Genomic DNA, 24588 nt, shown 5'->3' with positions numbered 1-24588 from the left:
AACCACAATGGTTGAAAAGCAATGCCCTCCCCAACCCCCAGGACTTTTCTGGACTCAGAGGCCAACAGATCCCAAAGCAAGCCTGACCACCAGCTCAGGAAACAGCAGCTATTCAGGGTTAACATCCTCTAAACACCAAATGACCTTTGGGTAATATTACATAGGACACAAGTCACAATTCCCCATAAAACCAAAATCACCACTTGCCCCAGTAATAAGAACTCAACTGTTTTTAACACAATTTTTGTGGCTATTGAGCCCATTTTAGGCAATCATCTATTAGGTAAACAACTAAAGCAGACCATTTCTAAAACATTCACTAAAGGACTGTTAGATAATGAGGTGCATGGGCTAGGGTAGGTACATGAGAAACTGCCACTGGCCCCCACAGTTCTAAGCTAATGTATGTGGCTGAACAGCAGAAGAGGTGATGGTCTCAAGAATGTTCAGTTATCTAGGCCAATCTCGCTTAGGGTGGGGGGTGAAGAGAAGGTGGTAGGCATGCATATCATCTGGGTGGGACCCTTGGTTGGCTCCTGCTGGCCCTAGGTTCTCCGGGTGGAAGTGAGAGGGCTTTGAGTGGAGAAGAGAGATAAAGGAGTTTTAGAAAGGGCAGCAGGCAGGACGTGTCCAGGACACTTTCCCTGACACTGCAAACAGCACTACTTCAAAGTGAGAAAAAATAAAAATAAACACACCTTCTTCCTGGGACATGAGATGCCTCAGTTTTGGGTGCTGAATATTACTTTGTCACTCAAATTTCTAGGGGAAAAAAGTTTGATTTTCCCCACTTTCCTGGAAGAACAGTACTATTTGCTTTTGGAATCTTTCCTCAAAAAGCAAACAAACAAAAAGCCAAACAAGCAACAGCAACAAACCAGATTACTGAAAAGAGGAAGCACACATTCCTTAGCAGTCCAGAAAGACCACCTTCTAAGAAAAACTCTGGAAAGGAGACAGTCCAAATTTCCATGCCCGGCCAAAGCAGATGAATGCCAGGCTGGTTCCCACCCTGCCTGCAGCTCCCGGGGTTCTGTTCTCCATCAGTGAGAATGGAGGCACAACTGCCCCTTGGCTCTCATTGTCAACATTCCACACAAACAATGGCCCGGCTAGCTCTCCATTGTACATTCTGTATTCATTTGTGAATCCCCCTTTTTTACACAATGTGCAAAGCCCTTCTTTTCACAGGCAAAGTTCTGAATGCCCAAGTGCAGCCATAATTTAGGCCTTAAACATTAATACTGACAGCTAAAAGCAAACTCTGGATTATGCCGAAACATTAATTTGTGAATATCTTTAGAATCACATTGATGGCTTTTGGATGCTTTCCATTAAATCACGATCAAAAGAACCACTGAATACCTTAAAAGTGTTTCTGAAGTTTTGAGCAATTATGAAATATAATTTTCCAAACCTGGAGATAAGGAGATCCTTTCAGAAGTCTTTGATACACAGTCTATCAAACCCAGACTTGAATAAAAATTAACTTCAAAAGACAGGCATAGGGAGAAGCCTTGCATTTCACCTTTTTTTTTTTTTCCAGGGGTGCTGTAACTTTAATTTGCAGCCCCGAAAATTAGGATAGGCTTACCAGCTGTAAAGGGGAAACCTGATACCTGCCCAGGCAGCAGCCTGGGAGAGTTCATCATCCAGCACTGAAGTGCCTACCAAAACTTTTCACTAGGCCGCATCTTCACAAGCATTCCTGAGTTAGCAATTCTCAGGGAAGATTCTTGGGGAATAAGATACCCTGACATTTCACCAAATAGGGTCACTTCTGTTAAGGACAAGGACTTCTTTGTAAAGGATGAAACTGTGCTCCCATTTTTTAATTACTACAAAATTGTGTTCCACACTCTGTAATGGAATGATCACTCAGACTTAGAAATATTACCTGAGTTGTGCCCTGCCCAGTGGATAAATTTCCCTTTCCAACCATGTGCTGCATGAATACCTATTTGTGGCTGGTATCAGGGACCTGGGACACTTGGCTGCTGCTTTTCACTGATGGAAAGACTATTAACAGAGGGACCCAGGTTGCACTCTCATACATTATGATGACAGCCTCTCTATATTGAAATGACAGTGGTAAAAAATGACAACTGGGGCCACCGTTCTATTGCTGCTGTAAACTCTTTAAAATTTTTCCATTTAGGGAAAGCATTAGGTGCAAAGGGTATAACTTTGCCTTCAAAAATGATTCATGATGTTGGTGATCAGTTGGCAAATGGCATTCCTGTGCTGAATCTCAGCAGGACCCCTCCCTGAGAGCTGTCCTTTTCCTCTATAATAAGTGAATCTCAAGAATTTCAAATAACATGAACCACCCTGAGCTCCCTTTCTCCTAGTATGTTAACAGTTCCCCACGCTGTTCTCATTCTTAAATCCAGTCCACTTCTCCTTCAGTGGATACCCAGTCCACTCACCAGCTTCAAGACCGGAAAAGTTGTAGGTTGGCTTTGCAGTTTTGTTTGTTGTTGCTATTTGTTTTACTTAATATCTCTTTAAAACACTTTCCAGCCTTAGGAATAACATTTCTGTTTGGAGTTTTTAAAGTCAAGAGTGAAGTTATTGATTATTCCCTGAAAAGGCAACTGATGAACTAGTTAATAATTATTCAGCTAGCAAGTTCTACTGTTTCATCTTGTGTGTGGGGCCAGATTAACAATGCCAGGGAAAGCAAACTCAACTCAGTGGGACAGGAACAGGTGTGCCTGAGTCTTAAAAGGCCAAAATATGTCACCAGTGGTGTGTTTTTACAATGGCAGTTAGTGTTTGTTTTTAAGTAGCCAAACTTTTTACTTTCTTAACTTTAAAGAAGACATACTTTGCTAACATTTCTTCATAAGACAATGACTAAATATTGCACATAAACTGCAACTCCTGCCTAGACAAAGAGGTTTTTTTTTTTCCCCCCAATCACAGCTAAGTTACTCTGCCCATCCCCCAAGAGAGCACCCATTCAAGGGTTAGTTTCAAAGATCCCAAATGAAATCGTAAATAACTCAGGAGGCCAAGCTCAGTCTGCAGAGCACACCACCTTCCCCTCTGCCTTATTAAGGTACCATTAAAGGGGGGAGGGTGGAACATATCCCAAGTTAAGTATCTTCCCAAGCAGGAAAAGAAACCAAAAAGCACCTTGTCAGGTTCAAAACAAGCGCCAAACCCTAATTCCCTCTAATCACTGCTTTCCATAGGGACAGAACTGGGGTTCCCTACCCCTGGGGCACAGAAAACCAATCAACACCATAAATCCCTTTGCCTTCGACCCTCTGGGGCAGGGTGGGGGAGGGGTGACCCAACATCAACACTTATACTAAACCCTTCAGTGCTCTACAGAAATATGCTGGCTTATTTCCTTTGTTTGGTCATGTTATACTTGATCAAGTGTGAACGATTAAACTGGTTTCATTAAAGGCAAGTGCATTCACGGCGAACTTCCAACTTCGATGGCAACTGTAAGCATATTTTGCAGGAGGGAGGGCCTCCTTCTTGCTTCAAACCTAGCATCTCATTAACTTTTCTTTGGGGGGCAATAAAAAGGGCACTGGGGGTTTTTCCAGGAGAGTGTCAGAGCCAGACAAAAGGATATTCAGTGTTTCAACTTTAAGATACAGTCCCTGCTACTTAGAAAAATAAAAAGAAACCTTGTTTCAATATTAAAGCTACTGACTGAAAATGTTGAATTAGCATTTTAAATATTACTTTGTAATTGCTGTAAGAAGTACTCTTTGAAATCAAGTGATTATAAACACAAGATCCTTTAAAGTCCCATTACTTCGAAATGTAAAATACTTTATTTATTAAGATTTCAAAACAGTAGAATTCTCCGAAGTGGATGAAAACTAGTTTTACTTTTGAGAACCGCAGGCAGCAAACCAATCTTAGGGGCCAAATACTGGGTACTTTTAAAACTGTCCTTGAACCCCAGTAGAGAAAGAATATTTTCTTTGAGAGTGGTTCGATAGTGGATGTATTTCGTCAAAGTTTAGAAGGCAGAAAGAAATCACTTTGTAAACTTCCCTCAAATATAACGTTCCCTCAAATATAACGTCCCCTCAAAATTATCCATATCAGATAAAAATATACCAGTCTCTAGAATATCCAACAGAATTGCAAATAAGGCATTTAGCATTTTAAATTCCCAATGCATATTTATAGAATTCTCTTGTCTACCCTTCAAGCCACTCGCATCTGACTCTCTAAGAACTTAACCCGATCTCCAATCTTTAAAGAAAAAATGGGGAAATATAAAGATCTGTTTACCCAGCGTAGGGAAAGGGAGCCCGGCGTGGCGACGTAGGCCACTGCCAGCAGCCTCCACCACGAGCGCGCAGGCAAGCGGAAATTTCTACGAAAAAAAAAAAAAAATTCCTCTTCTCCCTTATAGAATCCTAAACGTGGGGTCCCCAGGAGCCAACTGCTGTTTGGGCCGCCTCCGGAAAAGTACGGGGGTGGGAGGGATAACCACAAACATTCGCGCGCGCACGCTCTCCGGGTCCGCGACCATCGTCGCCGGCGGAAAGCAAGCCACTGGAGGGAGTGTGCGCGCGCGAGTGTCTCGGCGCGGCCCGCGGTGACCGCGCTGAGCTCTTGGGCCCGCGGCCTCCCAGCCCCAGGGCGCAGCGTGGGCTGCAGGCGACCCGCCACGCCGCTGGGCCTCCCGTAGGAGAAAGGCCTGGGCGCGCCTCGGTTCCGGCGCTCCACTGCCCAACTCGCCCCGGGCACTGGGGAGAGAGCCGGGAAGAGAAAGAAAGGCGCTTCCCCTTGGCCGCGCGGGGCCGTCCGGCACCGCGGAGGACGAGGAAAAGGAGGCGACCGCCGCGGCCCGGTTGTCCCTGCGCGGCGCTGAGTCCCCGCCGCCCAGGGCGCGCCCCAGCCAGCCCCTCCTGCGAAACTTTTTCTTTTTGATTCGCCCCACCCGAAAAGTGCGGCCCGGGCGGGGGAGGTGAGGGAGGCGGGCGGGCCGGGCTCCCGGCGGCGGGTGGCGAGAAGGAAGTGGTGCCCGCGGGAGCGCGGCCGGGCAGAGGAAATGCCCAGCCCGCCCGGCCCCCGCCCGGCCCGCCCAGGCCCCGCGCCCCGCCGCGACTTTGGCGGGCCGAGCCCCGCGCGGCAGTGGCGGCGGCTGCTGCTGCTGCGGCGGCGGCGGCGGCAGATGTGGCCCGGCTGCCCGAAGGAGCCAACAATGCCGGGCTGGCAAAACAAAAGGGTTCCACTTCGTCTCCTTCCCGGTCTTTCACTTGCGCTCTCTAGGCGCCGCGCGGGATCCCGGGCAGGCAGGGGCCGCGCCCCCAGGGGCCTGAGTCGCGCGCGCCCCGACTTCCCCGCAGACCCCCACCTCTGCCCCCCCACTCGCCTCGCAGGCGCAAGGCCCGCCGCACCCCGGCGTGCTCGGACTCCTGGTCCCCAGGGATCCGGCCGTATTGTCCCCGCGGCGCGCCGCGCGCTCCGCCCGGGTCGCCAGCGGCCCCCGCACGCGCACCCACCGGGCTCGGGGGGCAGGAGCCGGGGGTGCCTAGGAAACCGTCGCCGAGACGCCGCCGCCGCTGCCCTCCGGACGCCGCTGCGCTCCGGGTTTTTCTTTCCTTTTTTTTTTTTTTTTCCAATCCTGATGGGAAGGAAGGTGACCGCCTACTTCGCATTCATCAACTCTCATCACAACAAAAATCCTGGCGCAAACGCGACCAGCGGGCGCAATCGGTGGCGGGGGGACGACAGGCGGGGACCCCGGGCCGGCATCCACCCCCGGGCGCCGAGGAGAAACACCGGGCCGGGGTCGCGGACCAAAGATGTCCTCGGAAGCCGGCTCGGTGTCCTTCGCCCTCCTCCTCCTCCTCTTCTTCCAGGAGTGGCGCAGTGAGGCGCGGGCACGGCGCCCCCAGCCCGCGGCCGCAGGTGAGGCGGGGGCGGCGGCGGCCCCAGCCCTCCCCCCTCCCCCGGTCCTCCTTACCTCGTCCAGGGCCGCCGGCGTCCACCGCGAAGGGCGCCCACCCGGGAGGCGGCGGCGGCGGCGGCGCTCCCGCCCCTCCCACCCCACCCGGCGGCGGTGGCGGTGGCGGTGGCTGTGCTGCCCCCCCTCAGCGCGGCATGGCTCCCGGCTCCGTCCCTCGCTCCTCGGGCCGCCTCCGGCTCCTCTGGGCCGCTCCCGAGCCACCTTAAAATGACACACGCACACAGGGACACACACACAAAAACTTAATCTCTCCAGCTCCCCGCCCCTCCCCCTCCCGCCCTACCCTCCCGCCCTACCCCTCCCTTCCCTTCCTCCTCCTCCCCTCGCAGCCAAGCCTCTTCCTACTTCCCCACCCACCCCACCCCCTTCCTCCGCCCACCCGGCTCCCGATCACCCCCACCCCTAGTCCGGGCCGCGCGTCCTCCCGCCAGCCCGCCCGCCGGGCGGGGGCTGCACTGGGGGTCCCCGGCCGGCGCCCGCCCCGCGCCGCGCTCACCCCCAAGAGGATGCTGATTCCAACTTGGATCGGGGGAGGGAACGTCCTGGATGCAGAGCGCCTCCCGGCTATTTGCTCTTCTTTATTTGTTTTCTCCTCCGGGAAAGGAGGAGGAAAGCCGAGAGAAAAGGAAAGGGAAAGAAGCGGCTCCGACCGCGTCTCCCGAAGCCTGCTGGCTGCGCAAGAGCGAGGCGGGAGGCGAGGTGAGGGTCGCCGCTCGCTCACTCCTCGCTTTTTTTTTTTTTTTTTTTGGGCAAAGGCGGGGTCTCTCTTTGCAAACCAATGACACAACCCCACATGGGCCGGTCTCGCCCCCTACAGATACTCCTCACTACAAATCGGCTCTCTCGGGGGATTAGTGGCTGCGCGAAAGTGCACACTGGCGCGGCGGGCACTCCCGGGCCTGACCCCCACCCCCGCAAGGTTCTAGGGAGGCTCGGGGCCGCAGGAGCAGGGGCGGGGGTCCAGGGACTGCGGCCTGGAGTCCGGGCTCCCCTCTCCCTCCTTCCTTCTCCTCCCGTTCCACGTGGGGCCCCAGGCTGTCGGCCACGTGGGAGGACGCGAGTCCGGGAGGGCCTCGGAGCAGATCTCCGGGATGGCCCGGACGTGTAGGGCCCCCTCCAGGCCCCCGGAGCGGACCTGCCCCTGTCCCCGCCCGGCGATTCCAACTTCCTCCTGGGCCCCGCGCCGGCGGTTTCTGCCTTCTCAGGCCCGCGGGGTCAGACGAGGGCCGGCCACAGGGGGCACTTGCGCTCCCCAAATCCAGATTCCGGAGGCCGTGCCAGAGAGACGGCGAAGGCTGTGGGTGCGCGGGGATAGGGCCCCATGTGCTGGAACTTGCAACGGTGTGTTCTCCACAAGAAGCAAAACATTTTTACACATTAAAAAAAAAAATGTTCCTTCCTGTTGCCTGGATCTCGCCGGAGCTATTTTTAAAGCCTTGCCTTGAATGGGATCCCGAGGCCTCAAGGGACCGATGCGCGCTGCTGCCCAGGGTCCAGGGGTCGGGGTCCTGGGCTTGCGCGGCGCTCTTTCGCTACCCCAAGCCCACGCCGTCCTGACGTCCTGCTGTTGGAATCTGGACACCAAATACGGATCTGGGCCCAGCGGCCGCTCTCGGCCAGACAGCACCTGGACTGGATTCCATGCCCGTGACCTGCAACATCCGAGCTCCGTCTCCGGAAGGGAGCCAGCGGTGCGGAATGGGGAGGCTCTTTTTCCTGCGCCCCAGGGCCCCCCAAACTCTGATATGATCCCCTGAGTTCTCAGCGCGTCGTCCAAGAACCCCTGTGGGGGCTGCACAGAGCCCTTGACTTGATTTGTTTAAAACCCGTATTGAGATGTTAGGAGCTGGATTGAGACGTTGAGCAGGAAAGGCGCGGGGAGGAGTCTGAGGTCTGGCCTTTGAAGTCGGGGACGGCCATTCCTTGGACCGAGTGAAACGAAGCGCGTGGTTTGGCTTCCTCTGAACCTGAGGACCCTCAACCTATGCCACCAAAGAAACTTACAGCCAAGGCGGGGGGCGGGGACGGGGTGCAAAGAGGTCACGGAACCTCGGAGCCCTTCGCTGCTTCCACAGCAGCCCTGCTCCAGGCCTCCCAATCCATCTCTGCCTGTTGCCAAAGCGCGTCCAGATGCCCCCGTGCGATGGGTAGTGTGGGGCCGTGGCTTCTGTGATTTGCCTTATAATCAAACTGGAAGTACTGGACTGAAGATCTCCTGTTTGTGATGGCATCACAGAACACACAAGATGTCCGAAGCACTTTTTTTTTTTTTACATGGCCCTAACGGAGACAGGCCAGTTATGTGGCTCGAGCCTGCCATTCCGGTTCCATGGGTGAATTCCCAGACATGTGCTCCCAGTTGTCTCCATCTTCTGGTGACTCTATGTCCCCACAGACTTATCTTCAGGGCTCTCTTCTAACCAGCAGTTTCCCCTCAAGGTCATGGTGCTTAAGACTTGGTTATAACTGACCTTGTCCACCACTAGGCTACTGGGCTACACAGTTTCTGCTTCTCTGAGTTTCTTGGACATAAATGATAATAATTATAAAGATTTTTCTGCTTCCTTATTTCACAGAAGATCTTTGGTTCTGAATGGTTGTCCATCCTCCCTGAGAAACCATAGAAAGTCAGTTGGTTCTTCATATCCGTTGCTCAACTTTTGAGCCTTCTATAAATTTGAATTCTCCCTTAGAAAATACTGTCTTCTTTGTTTTGAGAATATTAAAAAGAAGGCCTTCTCAGAGCTGAAAATTATTTCCCACTTCAGCTTGACACCCTGCATTTTAAAATACAGAGCCGGTTGCCTCCAACATATGAATTATTTCAGACTTTAGTTTTTTTTTTTTTTTTTAAAGATGTTGCAAACAAAGAATCCCATTCAAAAATGGGCAAAGACTCCAATAGACATTTCTCCAAGGAAGATATACAAATGGCCAATAAGCACATGAAAAGATGTTCAGCTTCACAAGTCGTTAGGGAAATGCAAATCAAGACCACAATAAGATACCATTTCTTGTCTACTGGAATGGCTATTATCAACAAAGCAGAAAAAACAAGGGTTGATGAAGATGTGGAGAAATAGGAACCCTGTGTATCGCTGGTGGGAATGTAAAATGGTACTGCCACCGTGGAAGGCAGCCTGGCAGTACCTCAGAAAGTTAAACATAGAATTACCATATGATCCAGCAATTCCATTTCTGAGTATGTGCCCAAAATAATTGAAAGTAGAGACTCAAGTGGATATATGTACACCCATGTTCATAGCAACACCATTCACAATAGCCAAAAGGTGCAAACAACCCACATCTATCAAGGGATAAACAAAATGCGGCGCATCCGCACAACGGAATATTATTCAGTCTTAAAAAGGAATGACACTCTGACAGGTGCTACAATCCGAATGAGCCTTGAAAACAAGCTAAGTGAAACAATCCAGACACAAAAGGACAACGTCAATGTGTAATTCCACTTAACTAGAATAGGCAAAGCTATAGACAAAGTGCAGTGGCAATTACTGGGCCTGAAGGAAAGCGGAATGGGCAGTCACTACTCCAGGATACAGGGTTTCTCTTTGGAATCATGATAAAGTTCTGGGAATGAATAGTGGTGGTGATTTCACAGTATTGAGAATGTTTGATATTTCCGGGGGGCCATGCTGCTTGCTGTAATCCCAGCAGCTCCAGAGGCTGAGACAGGAGGATGGCGAGTTGTTCAAAGCCAGCCTCAGCAATGAGGAAGTGCTAAGCAACTCAGTGAGACACTGTCTCTAAATAAATACAAAAATAGGGCTGGGGCTGTGGCCCAGTGGGTGAATGCCCCTGAGTTCAATCCCTGGTACCAAAAAAAAAAAAAAAAAGAGAGAATGTTTGATGTCACTAAATTATGCACTTAAAATGGATAAAATTGTAAATTTTATGTCACATTTATTTTACCACATCATGAAAAAGTTGCAAAGTACCTTTTGTCTTACAAATGTCCTAGCTGTTTCATATTTATTGCTATGTCTAAAGGTATTTTTCAATAAAGAAAAAAGGATAAAATGTTTCAAAACCAATACCAGTTAATTTTTAGAATAAATATCATTAACTAATTGGTATCTGTATATATTACTTCTATAGGATATGTTTGGTTTTCAGAACTTCCAATGGTCACTTCCTATCTGATGAATTGGTCAGGTTGAATTTCTAGTATTTCAACATGGAATTGACAGACTCAAAAAACAGGGGAGTCTTAAAACTCCTAACAGCAGCAGGTGGCAGAACTCATACTGTTCTAGACTTGCCACCATGCTTAGCACTGTGTCACTACCTGAGACACATCTTCAGTCTTCATGGCAGCCCCTTAAGAGAAATTCCAGCATTATCACCATTTTACTGTTGAGGAGACTGAGAGTCAAGGACAGAACATGATGCCCCCACCCGTGCTGCTGATGAGTAGGCACTGGGCTTGGATGCCAGTCCTAAAACAGACACCCCTGCGTGCTAGAAGGGGACTTTACATATCTGCACTGTCAGCAAAGCTCCAGAAAAGACAGACTAGTTAATTTTGAAACATATACTTAGCATCACCTTACTTGAATGTTTTTTTCTTTATTTAATAGTTTAAGAATGAGTCTTCAATCTAATCTTTAAAGGCAGGGGAAGCCCAAGAATTGTGTGGTCAGAGACTGGTTAAAACGGAAAAGACAAAAATGGGCATGATATAGTGGACTTTAAAACTTCTAAGGGTCAATTTTGGAACAATAACAAAAAGCCATGATAATGAGAAAGCAGAAAGTAAATTTTTAGTAACTGGGAATGAGTAACCCATATGCTTTCATATTTGGGAAGGAGAGATAACATGGAACTTACAACTTTGCAACTAGTGCTTTTTTTTCTTATGAAATATCGATAATCATGTTTTTCTGATTGTTCGAGTTAAGTAGCAAATACTACTTTTTTTCAGACCATATTATTGATCAAATTTCTTGAGTGTAGGTGAGTTTGAAACGGACACACTGCAGTCAGATATATATAGAACAGGCGTTTCTACCACTTAGCTATATCCCCAGCCTGCCCCCACCCCTTCCTTTTTGCTAAGTTGCTGAGGTTGGCCTCAAACTTGGGATCCTCCTGCCTCAGTCTCTAGAATCACTGGGATTGCAGGCATGTGCCACCACGCCTGGCTAAGACTTTTTTTTTTTATTCTGGGGAATATATCTTATCTGCCTAGAAGCCTCCATTCGTTCATTTATTTATGTTTGTTTGATTATTTATTTGTTTTTCATTTCTGGGGATCCTACTCGGGGCCTTGTGCATGCTGGGCAAGCCCTCTACCCCTGGATTACATCCCAGCCCTGCATTCCATTTGATCTCAGATTTCCTGGTTTGATTCTGTTTCTCCTGGCTCCCTCCATCTCTTTGGGGGTGCATGCAGTTTGAACTCCCTGTCAAAATGAGTCTCCCCTTGCTCCAGAGTCTGCATTCTTTTTCTGGGTGCCCAGATTGGGATTCAGAGGAGTGCATTGGAGGAGAGGGTCCCAGTTTTCCAGTTCAGCAGTGTGGCCTGGTGGAGCTCCAGAGCTTTAGGGTTGAGGGTGGGTGTACCTGGCACAGGTGTGACTGACTGTACAGACAGGGCAGAGACATTTTCCCTGGGGACCCAGACACTCCCCACTAACTAGGCCAGCACCACTAATCCTGAGATGCTGCCTGTCCTCCATAGGCTCCCCCTCCACAGCCCATGGACAGGGCCACTCCACCCCCAGGAAAGCCTTTTAACTTTGGGGTGCTTTCTGGGTTCCCCTGGAGGGCACTCCTATCACTGGCCATCGATCCAGTCTCTTCCCTTGCCACCCACCAGCAGGGCAGAGAGGAAGGGAAAGGCAGTAAAAACTAGTCCATCAAACCTTGGAGGTTTCTATCACCTCTGCTCTGCACTCCTGCAAGAGAGAACAAAGTGCGTTTCTCTTGAAGATCTGATGGGTTTGCTCCGAAAGATCATTAAAACCATGTGAGTAATCCTCTTTGCCGTGGCTCATAGGAGGCTCAAAGTCAAGTTAATGCTCAAAGATGCTACACCCTAATGGCATATTTTAGAAGGCCACATCCTCCTTCCTCTTTGAAAACTGATTTTGTTTGTTATGGGAGAGGATTGGTTTGTGGCATTGGAAAAGGCATCACAAATATGTGCATATATTCGTATGCTTGGAAAAAAATATCAATTATCCTTTTAATACAAATTAAGGAAAGGTTCAACACAAAAAGTTAAAAAGAACTGTATTGAGAAACGGTATTGAAGGAGTTCTGATTTCCATTTTGGCTTTTTGATGAATTGTAGCATCATGGGATAGTACTTTTTGGAAATTGATAAAATACACGTAAAACCCAACCATATCAATATTCCTGAGTTAGGGCCAGGGACATTCCCCCTTGGGAGAGGAGGTTCAGAGGAGGCAGATATTGTCCTCAAGGGCAATTGTCACATTTGTAGCTCTGGAGTTGAGTGAGGGTTTGTTCAGTGCTGTAGAGCTGCACCCTGGGGGGTGCTCAGGAGGTATTTCCTGGGTAGATGGATGGATGGATACATGAATGAACAGACAGACAGACGGTTCTGAAGTGAGCTGAACCCTGATGTAAGGATGGATCAGTTGCTTAGTGAATATATTTCAAGAGATCTGAGCTGTACAAAAGTTATATATGCAAATGGATTAAGAGAATGAGAAGACTTTCAACTGAACATCTTAGTGTTGGGGTGGTCGGATTTGGGGTGATCTTTAACTTTTTAAATCTTAATTTTGTTTCATTATCTGTATGATTTCCAAAAGTAAAGGGGCTTAGGAAATGAGATATATAGCCTACTCTACAAAGGTTTAGAAAATGATAATATGCATAGAATAGAGAACAGCAGAGCGCACGTGGCCTTGGTAAAAGGATTGCAGTGCGAGCCATCTCGGCGTTCTTGTGCTGGGGATCAAACCCAGGGCCTCCCCCTTGCTAGCCAGGAGCTTTACCACTGTGCTGCAGCCACAGCCCTTCTTTCTACTATCCTAACAACTTCTCTATAAATCCAAATTAATTTAAAATTTTTTTTGAGGCACTGTAGAGTGAACTCAGGGCTTTGAGCACACTAGGCAGGTACCCCAGCATTGTGCTAAACCTTTGCTCCCCAAATGATTTTTTTAAAGGAATGGGGAAAGATGAGGTCTGCAGCCCCAGTGTGGGGTGTTGAGTGTAAGGACTTCTTTTCTTCTATTTAGGCTTTAAACGGGATGTTGTAATTCCCTCCTGCTTTCTACCTCCCTGGGAGTGGCTTTGATGTCTCGGGGAACCAAGGACCCATGAAAGGCCCATGGGACAGGTCTGCTGACACAGTTCCGCGTGTGTCCCCTGGGACAATCGAAGTCCTCTAACTGAGGTCCTTATTGCTCTATTCCCTATTTCTTCTATTTCATTTCCAGAAAGCAACAGTTAGAGAGAAAAAGATAGTGGCCCTAGATAATAGTGGGTCCTTTTATTGTGACTGTTTTGTGCAATAAAATGGACTAGTTATGTGCACTTGAGGATTTCAAGAGTTCCTGGGAGCGGACTTCACTGGATTGTCACTCACCTGTCTCCCCTGTTCAGGGTTCAGCTCACTTCAGAACCGTGATTAGCTGGAGCTCTCGGTGGGTGCTGTCCTCAGAGGTGGCGAGTGGGAGAGGGGGATCCTGCCTCGATGCTTGGCTGCATAGCTGCGCTCACTGTGGCTATAGTACAATCACTACACGATTCATAATTAATTCTAATCAGTGAGTACATGTTGCCTTTACAGATGCTGCGGCCCTTCTCAACCATGCATTAAAAGTCCTGTGCTCACAGCCTACACAGTAAGGAGTACAGATCGAAGTGGTTGAGACTCTCACAGATTCAGGATTTAACTGGCATTTGGGTTTAAAACCGTCACTTTCACCAGGCATGGTGGAGATCACCTGTAATCTCAGCAGCTCTGGAGGCTGAGGCAGGAGGATGGTGAGTTCAAAGCCAGCCTCAGCAACATCCAGGCGCTAAGCAACTCAGTGAGACCCTGTCTCTAAATAAAATGCAAAATAGGGCTGGGGATGTGGCTCAGTGGTTAAGTGCCCCTGAGTTCAATCCCCGGTACCAAAATAAAACAAAACAACAACAAAAAAACCATCACTTTTATTTTTAAAACACACACACACACACACAGTGCCTGAATTCTTTGAAAAACAGTTTGTATGGTCCTAGGAAAACAAAAACAAACATGCAGATTCGCAGACACGATGAATCTGTAATGTAACATCCAGAAGAAATAAACACCCACTCTGAAGCACGACCACTCAGTGAACTGGGAGGAGGGCCTGCTCTGTGACTGGCCTGGCCGGACCCTTGCAGCAAAAATTTACCCGAGGGATTAGGACTCCACAGTTTCCTGTGTGAAGGGTGAAGCTTCGAGAGAGCCCAGGGGTAGGTCTGGCTGCCCCCGGGGATGGTGGGTGACCTATGTAGTCACACAGAGCTCAGCGCTCAAAACGGCTGCCACTTGAACAATAGGCATCACGGCCTCATCGCATGGAGCCATCCAGGTATGTACCTCGTTCTGAAGGAGTGCTTCGCCTAAGGCCCCTCTGCCACGACATGGCCAACCGAGTACAAGGGGTTCTTAGGCCTCCAGTTTCACTGTTCGTCAACCCCCTTGGAAAAGGAACCTAAACGCTGGATGAAGCAGGCCTGTGGAGAGTCGGATGGGGACGTCTCCCTGAAGGCAGCGCAGCAAGGCTCAGAGGCGAACAGATTGGACGAGGAGCACCCTGACTTCGTCAGTGGGTTAATCCACTTGATGGATTTATGATTTGAATGGACCACTGGGTGGTAAGTGCCGGTGGGTGGGGTGTGGCTGGGGAAGTAGGTCACTGGGGAGCATGGCCTTGGGGATTACATCTGTCCCTGGTGCCTTCCTCTGCCCACCAGCTGCCGCACCTTCCACCACTGTGTCCTGCATCATCTCGGCCCAGAGCAGTGGAGCCGGTTGACCATGGACTGAGATCTCTGAACCCATGAGTCAAAATAAACTTTTCTTCTTCTGTTGTTGTTGTCGGGTATTTTACTCCCAGTGATGAAAACCTGACGAACAGGCCCTGTCCTCGTAGAGCAGGTCCCAGGGTGGAAAAGCCTAGAAGCCTTCACCAGTAGCTTTTGGAGTCAAGTAGAAGCCAACGTGAATGTGAGTGTAAAAGGCCCCCTGGCCTCCTGTGAGGCCACTGCCTTGACCCTACCTTGGAATGTTAATTTTCCTCTAGCAGGGAAGGCTGGTGCATGCAGACCTTCAGACATGTGACCAATGGTGACTAAGGCCGGAGTCCCGCAGGCTGCTGATGTCACTCAGAGGGACCAGTGGTGAGGCCGTGGGGGGCGGGGGTCACTGCTAGCAATAGCCAGTGTGGGACAGAGATGGAGTGGTTGGACTCCCCGGGAGCTGGGCACGAGGGGAAAGATCCCTCTTGTCGAAGGAAATTATGCAGCCGCAAGTAGAACTGGTTTTAGTGTCTAAAGCTCCTGATAGTCACCTGCAGTTCAATCGTCTGCAAAATGCCCTATTAACAGACCTTACTTCACTGAGAGTCTGTCCTCCCAGGGGAGCTCTGTACTAAAAAATAAAATAGAATTTAAAAATCCATGTGACCCTGCATTTCCCTGAAAATCTACAAATAAGACCCATGTTTGTGAGGTCAGCTGCTGGCCAGGGGAGCCCACACCACACTTGCTAATACATTGCTCACGGCACCCTTACTGCCCCTAGACAGCATGGCTACTCCTTTGGGTCTGGCGTGGCCCTTGCATGTCCCTGAGGTGGTGCTGCTGGGTTGGACAGGTGAAAGCCCCCGACCTCTGGATCGCTCTTGCCCTCACACTTAATGTGTGCTGTGAAAAAAACGAGGCAGGGTCTGCTAGTTGTCTTCCCTGCTCCAACTTTTTTTTTTTGGTACCAGGAATTGATCTCAAGGCCACTCTACCATTGAGCCACATCTGCAGTCCTATTTTGTATTTTATTTAGAGACAGGGTCTCACTGAGTTGCTTAGTGCCTTGCTAAGTTGCCGAGGCTGGCTTTGAACTCGTGGTCCTCCTGTCTCAGCCCTCGAGCTGCTGGGATTACAGGCATGCGCCACCACACCTGGCATGCGCCAACTTTTCATTTCAAGATTTTTTGAATCTATAGGACATTTGAGTTACATAGTACATGAGTGCTGCCCCCCAAGGCTGCTGACTGTTAGGACCATGTATTGGTACCAGGCATGTTTAATTCAGCTTTCCCCCTCTCTATAGAGAAACAGTTTCCTGAACCATTTGAAAGAATGCTGCAAACGCCCTGCATGTCACTCCTGCTCTAGTCTAGATAAGTGCCCCCCCCCAATCTGTACGTTCAAATCTGGTTTCCAGGGAGCCCTATTGGGAGGGGTGGGGTCTTTAAGAGATGGGCTTCATGGGAGGTCTTCAGGTCACTGGGGAGTGCCCTTAGTGGAGTAGGGGGAGCCCCGCCTCTTCCTCTTCCTGGAGGTCTTGCTCCACCTTCATTCCACCAGGACATGCCACAGAACCAAAGGCACTGAGGCCAGTGGGGCATGGAGTGGAGCCTTGGAGTCTGTGCACAACCAAACCAAACAACAACAAGAAAACACAAATCCAAACAATCAGAGAACACTTCTTATACATGATCATCTCAGGTACTGTAGTAGCAGAAAGGTAACACAACTCCCAAATATTTTAGCATATGTTTTAAAGAAGAAAGTCCTAAAAACCTTAATATCTTATCACACGTATGAAAATTAACAATACTTCTCAACACCAGGGCTGTGAACTCAGTGCAGCCCTACATACGGCCACTCTGTGTGGCTGACCTTGCCCTATTTGTTACAGGTGAACAACAAGCTGACTTTAAAAACTGAGAGCAAGTGTGTAGAAACCTTTGTAGAAAAGTGACAGGTTGAATTGAATTATTATTGAATCTAATAATAAAAATCACCATGACTGTCTTGTATACTTTTCATTTTATTTTTCTAGAAATTCACTTTTTATTATATTTTACAAAAGCATCAGTTTGTGACACAAACAAACAAACAAACCTGTTTCTTCACTGAACTTGTTTGAAAGGCACCAGTGAACACCCAGGCCATGTGCAGAGTTGCCCAACTGTCCCAAAACGTCTTTTGTAGGAGGCGCCTGTGGATCCGGGATGTGCTTGAGGTTCACAGGCTGCATTCCATGGTCACGGGCTCTGCTGGGCTTTCTTAGCAGTCCTAGGCCAGCTTCTTGCTTCCCTGTGGGTGGGTCCAGCTTAGAGCCAGGAGTGTAACTATCAGGGGCCCATCCAAGTTACTGTTCACAAAGCAATAGAAGTCTAAGCCCAGTGATTTGACAAACCATTTTCAAATGACAATATGAATGTTTTCTTGATGCAAAGAAAAATTATATCTGTAGCATTTTGGCAGATGATATGGAGCAGGCAGAGAACCTGTGTTCATGCTGAATCTCAGCCAAGCGAGAGGTGGGTGATGATGGGCAAGGACAACCGCACCTCGGGGGTGGGGGAAACTTTGCACAAGAAGAGAACATTGTCTAGTTTGGGCAGCAGTGCTTCTCGGGCCTGGAGTGGATGTCCTGATGTGGACTTGGTGCTCCTCAGAAGGGAAGCAACCATGTTTCTCTAAATCCATTCCCCCTGAACAGAGAAGTTATGGGATTGTTAGAAAGCATCACAGAAATGTCTGCCATTCATCATGTGTGATTGTTCAACACCGGGTGTGGCTCAGGTAGGGGCTTAGAGTGGATGCCTCTGGGTCTGCATCCAGGGCTGGTTCCCAGGCTGCAATCTGTGCAGGTGCAAGAGGCTCCATGCTTAAAAAGTCTCTAGGTTTACTTTAATGCTCTACAACCACCATCCTCCGGTTCTTCATACTTTTTAAACAAGGGCCTTATGCTTTATTTTGCACTAGGCTATGCAACTCTCCAGCTGGTCCTGCCTGACCACATCTGGTTGACCTACCTCTGATTGCATGCGGGGGCTGTGGACAGGGGCGTGCGAGTTCAGACTCCACTCTTGCAGTCCATAGACACTTCCAGAACAGAGAGCCCCACATTCTGCAACCCACACCTGAGGCTTCTCCAGCACCTGAGGATCTCACTCACCAGCATTTGTGACAGTCCTGAAGTACAGGAGAGATCACGGGTGGGAAGGGAACCTTGCAAGCAATCGTCCGTCACTAGTGGGGACAGGAGCCGGGGGAGAAATGTGCTGGGCTCCTGCCCTTGAGGAGGCAACTCTGAAATGTGCTCAGGAAACTTCTCAGAGTTCCCACCATCATTCAACGCTCCCAATGCCCCTTGCCCTCCCTACACGGACTCTCCTGCTCCTGGGGCTGTCTCCTAAACAAACACCTGCACCCAGGACATGACGAGGTTCTGCTTCTGGGGGACCTGTGCTAAGACGGTCCAGGCAGGGGGTTTCAGCAACACCTACTGGGCCCAAAGGATTGCTGATAGGAGACAGGGGGATGAGCGAGGAAGCGCGAGGCCCAGGGCCTGGCACATAGTAGGATTCAATAAGCGACAGCTGCCAGTGTGGCTTCCTGTTTCTCCTGTCTGCTTTCCCGTCAGCAGAACTGACATGAGATGCAGGACCACATGTGACAGAAACGGTTAGTGTCCTGGGCTGCAGGGACAACTCACCACACACTGGATGGCTTGACCACACATCTTTATTCTCTCACAATTCTGGAAGCCAGGACTCTGGACTCAAGGTGTGGGCAGGACCACGCTCCCTCTGAAGGGTCTGGGGAAAGGGTCTTCCTTGCCTCCTTCAAGTGTCAGGCAATGGCCATTGCCCATGGTGTTCCTGGGCTTGTGGACGTGGGCTCCGGTCTCTGCCTCAGTTGCCGTGGGGCCTTCTCTTTGGGACCTGAGCACACATTCTTGTCTTCAACCTTAGTGGGTGGTCATTGGATTAGAGCCTGCCCTGATCCAGTGTGACCTCACCTTGACTCAGTTACATCTAAGACCCTGTTTCCAAGTAAGATCACATTCCCAGGTCCCGTGACCTGACACACCGCTAGGGGGAAGAGTTCTCCCCACTGTGGAAGACGAGTGGAAGTTATTTAAGGTGAAATGCAGAGCACTCTGGAATCAGTTCATGTGTCACCTTAGAGTCACACTGTGACACCATGAGGCCTTCATGGGAAAGCCAGACTTCCCGGGTGGAGTGCAGAGATGTTTTGACATGGCCTTTTGTAAATGAGCTGAGAATTTAACTTCTGACACAGGCCCTAATCCCAACTGGGCTTTTCCCACGGAGCTATTTATAAATAGCCTCAGATGTTAATTATTAATATGTATAAAATATTTATTAAGCACTTAATTTATACCAGGTTCCTTTGCCAGGCACTAGACAGACAAAGAAGAATCAGGCACAGACTTGGCCCTCAATAAGCGCCTTGTTCACTGGACACTGGTAGTAAAAACTTGCAAATCCATGTATGAGCACCTGCTGAATGCCTCCTGCATGCACAGACAAACTGGGCTGTGAGGCCTTGCTGTCTGCCTGTCTGCCACCCAGCTAGGCTGCCTGGGGAACTGTTCCTGGGCAGCACACTAACACGGTGCCACCCCGGGGAGCTGTGGGGTGTGCTCGCGCTGCAAGCTGGGTGCTGCTCCTGACTCTGCCTTCCTACTGACCCCGTGGTTTTGGATGGATTGCAGCCTCTCTGGCCTCCCTCTCTTCCCCTGTAAAGATGAGCCAGTGAAATCAGACAGTGGCCCATGAACTACTGTCATCATCATGGTCAGCAGAACCAACCAGACTTTTATAAGCACTTACTGTGTGCCAGGAACAGACTAAACCCTTGCCACGCACCACTCCCTTTAGTCTTTGCAACTTCCTGTGAGGTGTGGGTTTAAAAATTGGTCCCATTTTAGCTGGGCATGCACCTGTAATCCCAGCCACTCAGGAGGCTGAGGCAGGAGAATCACAAGGCCAAGACCAGCCTGGGCAACATAGTGTGACCCTGCCTCAAAAAATAGTTCTTACTGTTTACAGATTAACAAACTAAGGCAGAGAGGGAATAAGTCCATTTCCACGGGGAGTGGAGAATTAAAGGTTAGAGCAGGGGTCTAACCCAGTGGTCTGCCAACAGGTTGGAGCCCTTAACAAGTGTGCTGGGCCATCTTCCTGTGCGTGCTGACTTTTCAGTATTGAGAGGACTTTTAAAGGGGGCAGCAGTCCACCAGGTGGTGGGGAGGGCAGGGGTGTGAATCTCGAGCTGTTGGGGAGGAGCGGTGGAGTCTTGTGTCTTTCCCCACCATGGCAGAAACTTGCTCCGCCTGGAGCCGCCTCTCTGCTTGTCCTCTGCGGTGGGTTCTCCCGAGCTCCCTTTGGCCTGCTGGACAGCACCTCTCGCCCTCTCTCCATGCGCTAGAGCTGGGCAGCTCACACCCCACCTCTGAACTTCCTCTAGCAACTACAGACTACCTTTCAAGATGCATTTCACGTCCCTTCACTGCTCCTGGCTTTAGCTCCTTTATATATTCTCCCCCACCAGCCCCAGTACTGGGGCTGGAACCCAGGGCCTCACACATGCCTGGAACATACTACGTCCCCTTGCCCTTTTAATTTTTAATTTGAGTCAGGATCTGGTTAAATTGCCTAGGCTGGCCTTGAACTTGTGATCTCCTTGTGTCAGCCTCCAAAGACATTGGGATTTGTTATGGTCTGGATGTGAGGTGTCCCCCCAAAAGCTCACACGGGAGACAATGCAAGAAGGTTGGGAGGAGAAATGATTGGGTTATAGCCTTAGCTCAATCAGTGAATTAATCCCTGATGGGATTAATTTGGTGGTAACTGGAGGCAGGTGGGGTGTGGCTGGAGGAAGGGGTTCACTGGGGGCGAGGCTCTGGGGTATATATTTTGTACCTGGAGAGGGGAGCCTCTCTCTGCTTCCTGGTCATCATGTGAGCTGCTTCCCTCTGCCGCCCTCTTGCGCCATGATGTTCCTTCCTCCTCACCTCCCACCCTGAGCAATGGAGCCTGTCCTCTATGGATCTTAGTCCACCTTTGAATCTAAGCCTCCAAATAAACGTTTCCTCCTCTACAATTGTTCTGGTTGGGTCCTTTAGTCCCAGCAGCAAAAAATCCGACTAAAACAGGATTACAGGCATGAGCCACTGGGCCTGCTCTAATTTTCCTTCTACTCTGGGCTGCAGATGTCTCCCCTACCCCCCACCCCCAGACCTACTGCGCGTCCTTCCCACTCTGTGCTATCTTGGGAGGTGGACCCCCTCTGGAGACAGCGATTGCCTGCTTGCCTACTGGCTTCCAGTGGGTTTGTCCCACAGGAACCATAGTCAAGCAGAGGGAAGAGGAAAGCTAGGTCAGGGCGTTTATTCTCTTGGTCCCCCTCATCCTCTCCTCCTCCAATGGCCCCACCAGATTGCCTTGGACTGGCTGTGCTTTTCCTCTAAAGGTCAGGCCCCCACCCCTTTTAAAAAAAATCATCAAGTCATGTGCAATGGCACATCTGTAATTCTAGTGACGCAGGAGGCCCAGGCAGGAGGATGGCAAATTTAAGGCCAGCCTCAGCAACATAGGGAGTCCCCGTCTCAAAATAAAAAAATAAAAAGGACTGTGGGTATATCTCAATCATAGAGCATCCCTGGGTTCAATGCCCATCACCTCAAAAGAAAGAAACAAAGGAACAAAGAATGTGACTACTGAACATTTTGCCATTTTATTTTATTTTTTTTAAAGAGAGAGAGAATTTTTTAATATTTATTTTTTAGTTATCAGCAGACACAACATCTTTGTTTGTATGTGGTGCTGAGGATCGAACCCGGGTCGCACGCATGCCAGGCAAGTGCGCTACCGCTTGAGGCACATCCCCAGCCCACATTTTGCCATTTTAAAGTGCAGCATTTTAATGGTTTATAATACATTTATAAGTTTGTGTGGTGATCACGACAATCTAATTCCAGAATATTTTTGTTACCCCCAAAGAAACCTGGAACCTATCGGCAGCCTCTTTTCATTCTTCCTCCCCTGAGCCTCTGGCCACCACTAACCCACTTTCTGACTCTGGATTTACCAGGGCTGGGCATTTTGTATAAATGGAGACATAACACGTGGCCTTCCGCTCTGGCTCTTTAGCCCAGTGTGTCCAAGGCCGTCCACATAGCAGCCGTGTCCGTGCCTTGTTCCGCACAGGCGTCCTTTGGAGACCGTGCACCCCTCCCTGGGTTCTGGTAACTTCTTCCTTTTCCCACTCTTTGGGCCGGGCATGGCAGTGGCCCCAGGCTGCTGCACGATCTTGGATCTTGTGGGGTCCCCTGCTCCCATGTCTTTGGAGGTTGTTCCCCCTCACATTATCCTATTTGGGAGGGGTGGGCTTGTGCTCCAGTGGGTCCCGTCTGAGACCCAGCCTCTTTGCATGTGTCTGTATTTCCTGTGATTGTCATGTGTGATAATGATGAGCTGGGACCAGAACAGTCCTGACCAGGTGCTTACGGTGCATGCTGGGTGTGTGGCCCGTTCTCATGCCTACCAGTTACCAGGCGAGTGAATGGGTTTAAGAATCTCGGGGGTCTCGCCCCCTCCAGCCCTGCTGGTTCTGGAAACACCGGTCAGGGAAGGTCTGTTCCCCGGTGGCATTTTGGAAGCGGCCACGTTCACTTGGTTCACGTGAATATAGAGGAAACTTCTAGTGAACGTCTGTGTTGAAAAGCTGCTGTGACTGTTGGGTTCACACGAAGACACACGCGGGAAACTTGCGAAGCCTTGATGGGGGGGGATGGGCAGCTGACACAGAGCCATTTTCTTGCTTTCATCTCGTCACCACTGGTGGCTGGGAACAGGCCATCCAGCCTCTGCCTACTCAGGAGGATTCTCAAAAGGGTTTTCAGTAAATTTCATTTATTAACAAGGAACTGCTCTACTAGAAAAGAGGAAGAATAACATTTGCAAATAACCTCCTATTACTTAAGGCTTTGATTTTTGCTGTATTATGGAAGAATTGGCAAGAACAGCAGCGTAAGACAATGCGCTCCAAAGCTCAGGACCAAGAGGAACAGGCAAGGGTTTCTTAAGCCTGTCACTCAAACCCGAGGGCTTCTTTCTGGAGCAATCTTTGATGTGAATGCCCCAAATCCAACGGTCATTTAAATCTTAATGATTAAACTCAGGAGCCAGGCAACTGTTTACAACACGAAAGCTCTACAAAATAAGGACTAGGATTTCAACGTTACTGGCCAGAGAAGAAAACTGAGGTCAGCATGTCCAGCTCAGAGCCATTTTATCTCAAAGATAGTGTTACAGCCAGACGTAGAGGTGCATACCTGTAATCCCAGAGACTTGGGAGGCTGAAGGGCGAGCTCAAGGCCAGCCTGGGCAACTTGGCCAGACCCTGTCTCAAAATAAAAAATAAAAAGGATTGGGGTGGTGCACGGCTGTGGTCCCAGTGGCTCAGGAGGCTGAGACAGGAGGATTGCGAGTTCAAAGGCAGCCTCAGCAAAAAGTGAGTTGCTAAGCAACTCAGTGAGACTCTGAGTGGCAGAGTACCCCTGGATTCCATCCTCAGTACTGGGGGAAAAAAAAAGAAGAGAAGAAGAAAACCCTACCATTTTCAACAACATGGATGCATCTGGAAGACATGATGCTAAGTCCAGTGAGCCAGTCAAGGGAGGCCACTTATATGAGCATCTTAAACTTAAATCGGCAGAATAGTCAGTGGTGGTTGTTAGACAATGCGGTAGAGGAGACCAGAGAGTGGACCAATGGGTATAAGGTTGCGGTTACACAGCATGAGTAAGTTCTCAATACCCACTGTTCAATGTAATGCCTGTAGTGAACAAGAAGGGGTTGTTCTCTTAAAAATTGGCTAGGTGGGGGCTAAGGGTGTGGCTCAGAGCTTTCCCAGCATGTGTGAGGCCCTGGGTTCCATCCCCAGTACTGGGAAAAAAAAATTGGCTAGATGGGAAGATTTCATCTTAAAATATTCTTATCACCAAAATAAATAAATTAATTAAAAAAATAAAAAAAACAGCTAAGGGACTTGAGAACTTCTGGAATTGAGGGGTGGGGGATGTATCTATTCCCTGGTGATGGCCATGAGTATGTGTGGATGTCCACACTGCATACATTAAATATGTGCAGTTGTTTTATGTATCAATCATACCTCAATAAATGGTTAAATTTTTTAATGGCCTCAGAAAATAGTCATATCTCATTAAGTTAAAAGAGCCTGTTGGAATTATAGTGCAATCCCAATTTTGCAATAATTTGGGTGCACAGACATAGAATAAGGATGGAAAGATATATATTAAAATATGAACAGGATATGGTCTTTGGGCTTCAGGATTAGAGGTGGCTTTTATGAATGGCTGTCTGTTTGTCTCCGTTCTTTGAGATGAATACACACCAGTTTTCTTTCTTTTTTTTAAAAAAAATATATTTATTTATTTATTTATAGTTTTCGGCAGACACAACATCTTTGTTTGTATGTGGTGCTGAGGATCGAACCCGGGCCGCACGCATGCCAGGCAAGCGCGCTACCGCTTGAGTCACATCCCCAGCCCCACACCAGTTTTCTAATCAGAAATAAATACGCAATTT

At 49.2% G+C, this 24588-nt stretch overlaps 1 protein-coding gene across 3 annotated transcripts in view; it reads right to left on the bottom strand.

Moving 5' to 3' along the window:
• Ctbp2 (C-terminal binding protein 2) overlaps positions 1-6210 on the bottom strand; it is a 133448-nt gene extending 127238 nt beyond the window's left edge. For 2 of the 3 annotated variants that reach the window (XM_027930258.2, XM_071610826.1), the window contains exon 1: positions 5954-6210. The gene's annotated coding sequence lies outside the window, so the exon portion shown is untranslated. Of the gene's footprint in view, positions 1-5489; positions 5574-5953 lie in introns of those variants that run through there. The other variant, XM_071610825.1, reaches the window with a different exon arrangement.
• Between the last annotated feature and the right edge of the window lie 18378 nt (positions 6211-24588).

This window comes from Marmota flaviventris, chromosome 4 (assembly GCF_047511675.1).
Source record: "Marmota flaviventris isolate mMarFla1 chromosome 4, mMarFla1.hap1, whole genome shotgun sequence".
Lineage (NCBI taxonomy): Eukaryota > Metazoa > Chordata > Mammalia > Rodentia > Sciuridae > Marmota > Marmota flaviventris.
This window is presented reverse-complemented; position numbering and strand designations above follow the sequence as displayed.